The 4280-nt window shown below is 22.4% G+C and overlaps 1 pseudogene; it reads left to right on the forward strand.

Annotated features, from left to right (window-relative positions):
• The first annotated feature begins 3319 nt into the window (after nucleotides 1-3319).
• LOC145252959 (U2 spliceosomal RNA) lies at nucleotides 3320-3446 on the forward strand (annotated as a pseudogene).
• The last annotated feature ends 834 nt before the right edge of the window (nucleotides 3447-4280 follow it).

The following is a 4280-nucleotide window of genomic DNA, read 5'->3' on the forward strand; positions in this document are numbered from 1 at the left end:
TACTTTTTATTATTTCAACTAATTAAATACTTTTTATTATTTCAACTAATTAAATACTTTTTATTATTTCAACTAATTAAATACTTTTTATTATTTCAACTAATTAAATACTTTTTATTATTTCAACTAATTAAATACATTTTATTATTTCAACTAATTAAATACTTTTTATTATTTCAACTAATTAAATACTTTTTATTATTTCAACTAATTAAATACTTTTTTATTATTTCAACTAATTAAATACTTTTTATTATTTCAACTAATTAAATACATTTTATTATTTCAACTAATAAAATACTTTTTATTATTTCAACTAATTAAATACTTTTTATTATTTCAACTAATTAAATACTTTTTATTATTTCAACTAATTAAATACTTCTTATTATTTCAACTAATTAAATACTTTTTATGATTTCAACTAATTAAATGCTTTTTATTATTTCAACTAATTAAATACTTTTTATTATTTCAACTAATTAAATACTTTTTATTATTTCAACTAATTAAATACTTTTTATTATTTCAACTAATTAAATACTTTTTATTATTTCAACTAATTAAATACATTTTATTATTTCAACTAATTAAATACTTTTTATTATTTCAACTAATTAAATACTTTTTATTATTTCAACTAATTAAATACTTTTTATTATTTCAACTAATTAAATACTTTTTATTATTTCAACTAATAAAATACTTTTTATTATTTCAACTAATAAAATACTTTTTATTATTTCAACTAATTAAATACTTTTAATTATTTCAACTAATTAAATACTTTTTATTATTTCAACTAATTAAATACTTTTTATTATTTCAACTAATTGAATACATTTTATTATTTCAACTAATTGAATACATTTTATTATTTCAACTAATTAAATACTTTTTATTATTTCAACTAATTAAATACTTTTTATTATTTCAACTAATAAAATACTTTTTATTATTTCAACTAATTGAATACATTTTATTATTTCAACTAATTAAATACTTTTTATTATTTCAACTAATTAAATACTTTTTATTATTTCAAGTAATAAAATACTTTTTTATTATTTCAACTAATTAAATACTTTTTATTATTTCAACTAATTAAATACTTTTTATTATTTCAACTAATTAAATACTTCTTATTATTTCAACTAATTAAATACTTTTTTATTATTTCAACTAATTAAATACTTTTTATTATTTCAACTAATTAAATACATTTTATTATTTCAACTAATTAAATACTTTTTATTATTTCAACTAATTAAATACTTTTTATTATTTCAACTAATTAAATACTTTTTATTATTTCAACTAATAAAATACTTTTTATTATTTCAACTAATTAAATACTTTTTATTATTTCAACTAATTAAATACTTTTTATTATTTCAACTAATTAAATACTTTTTATTATTTCAACTAATTAAATACTTTTTATTATTTCAACTAATTAAATACTTTTTATTATTTCAACTAATAAAATACTTTTTATTATTTCAACTAATTAAATACTTTTTATTATTTCAACTAATTAAATACTTGTTATTATTTCAACTAATTAAATACTTTTTATTATTTCAACTAATTAAATACATTTTATTATTTCAACTAATTAAATACTTTTTATTATTTCAACTAATTAAATACTTTTTATTATTTCAACTAATTAAATACTTTTTATTATTTCAACTAATTAAATACTTTTTATTATTTCAACTAATAAAATACTTTTTATTATTTCAACTAATTAAATACTTTTTATTATTTTAACTAATTAAATACTTTTTATTATTTCAACTAATTAAATACTTTTTATTATTTCAACTAATTAAATAAGCATCTGAATCAACACTTGAGAATGTAATTGTACTTATACTTTATTATGTTATAATTATTAAAACTTGTCATTACAACACAAAATCTAATCTTTTCACACTCTCCCATTTATTTTTTATTTATTTATAATTAAAATTATTTTATTTGCAACAAATATTGCAATTTGGCCAATTGTTAGAATAGTTCAAGTTCCAATATTTAATTTTTTATTTAATTTATTATTTACATATAATTATAAAATACAATTAATAACTCTTAGACGTCAGATTTGAATTAAATATTACATTATGCAAAATATATCATCACATTTCAATTTCTAATCTCTTCTAAATATATATCTGATTATAACCAGTGTTAATATTTGTTAACATTACATTATTACATTTGTTTTTTTATTTGGTTTATTGTGATTTACAACTTCTTGTTTGCTAATTTTTTAAAAATCTTATTTAATATATTTATCTTTATAAGGAAAAAATGCTTAATTTTTCATGTGTTGATGGTTAAATTTATTGTAACCTAATCCATGCTTCTAATCCAATTCTTGTCGAGACAAGGTATACTTGGATCTACGTAAACAGTTTTGAATTACTTCCTGTCGTTTGTTTAGAAGGCTTTCTTTAGATATTATTATATGGTATGATTTTAGATTGCAAAGGTTGCCTAGGCCAGATTTATTTGGAGAGTATTTACTAGTACTTCCTAGTGTAGGCCATTTCAATTCCTAATCAATCTATAGAGCGGATTAAACCAAATGCAATTTATACGTCTATTTTTATTTTTATTTCCGTGATTATTTCGAGAGATATTTATGATGTTTTTTCACAATTATTTTCACAATTTTGTTTTTTATAGTATTGTTAAAATTAGATTTACCCATTGCCATATTGCATAAAATAACATGTGATGGTTTCTGTTTGTTTCCTTCCCTTCAATTAATATATTATTTTCATTTTTGCGATACTTTATTTCACCTCTATATCCTGATCTATAGAGACTCTCCCTTTATACGTGGTTCCTTTTATCTAACTAATAAAGAATGTAGAGAGTCAGTAACCTATGCAAAGTTTAATTCTACGTTTTTAGCCGTGTGCAAGCGACTATAAGTCACTCCGTTGGTCGGTCGGTCGGTCGGTCGGTCTGTAGTCGGTCTGTCCGTAACACTTTTGTGCTTGGCATTTTTGGTTAAGATCAAAGGTCTGTTGTTAATAGATGATGTTCTTAGCTTTTTAAGCTTTTTTTTGCCTTTTGGCCAAGATCAAATTGTAGTATCTGTTCCGGCAGATACTGCAAGCAAAGACCATATGTGGGGGCAACGCCACATATAAGACCTTGGTCAATGTAGAGGCAACCCTTAATACCAATTGTCACTATCCAGCTCCCCTACTCCGCGGGGAGTTGGTCCCCATTTCCCCTTCACTCCTCACATTAAAAACTGGCCTTGTGCCTCATTTGCTCGGTGGTGGGACAAATAAATACCCTTTTCTTGGCCTTTTGGCCAAGATCAACGTGTAGTATCTGTTCTTACTACATGCTGTACTTATTGTGATATAAAGTGGGGGATCACTTTTCTGTATTAATTTAATGTAAAATGATCACCTACTTTACAACCAGTCAAAGCCATTCAAGTCATTCTCCAGATCATTTAAGTTGTGTTTGAAGGATTCCAGTTATTTTTTAAGCATTCAAGTCATTCTTAAGGTCATTCAATTCATCCTTAAGTTCATTAAAGTCATTCTAAGTCATTTACTTTTTATTTATTTAAGTCATTTCAGCCCATTTTTCGGTCATTTTAGTTTATCTTGAAGAATTTCATGTCAATCCTACATTCACGCATTCTTTCATTACACGAGAGCACGTGACTAATGGCTATCGGCCTTGTTTTTACAAAACGAAAGAAAATCTTACAATTCGTGTTGGTTTTATTTAGTTTATAAAGACTTGGATGTTTGATCTGAGATTTTAAATCTCTGCTTCTTAAGCGTACTAAATGAACTAACGTTGACTCAATGTCATATCGGTCATATAGTCAAATCTATCCATATAATTATAAAACTGTGTGGACCTTGCTTGAATCTATCTTTTAAAAAAGGGGGATGACAGGTGAACATATCATTTAAACATGGTAGTGTTTGAATATATGGTTAAGTGTTAGTTTTACTCATTTAAAACTGCTTTAAAGTTTCACCGCTCACTCATTTTGCGACCAAATTTCAAACAATTTTTACATTTCATAGGTGAGCTTCTCAACTACATTTTGAAATAAATTGTTCAATTTTCGTTCAGTAAAACAAATTATAATAAGATTACTGTGTTTAAAAATTCTCAGAATGTGTAAGGAACGTAGCGACGGTTTTTTTTTTGTTTTTTTTTTGTATTGGCTGTTGATTATCAGAGCAACCAAATCTGTTTTTTTTTTTTTTAGTTTTTCTAATATT

This window comes from Euprymna scolopes, chromosome 29 (assembly GCF_053919585.1).
Source record: "Euprymna scolopes isolate OS-2025 chromosome 29, ASM5391958v1, whole genome shotgun sequence".
Lineage (NCBI taxonomy): Eukaryota > Metazoa > Mollusca > Cephalopoda > Sepiida > Sepiolidae > Euprymna > Euprymna scolopes.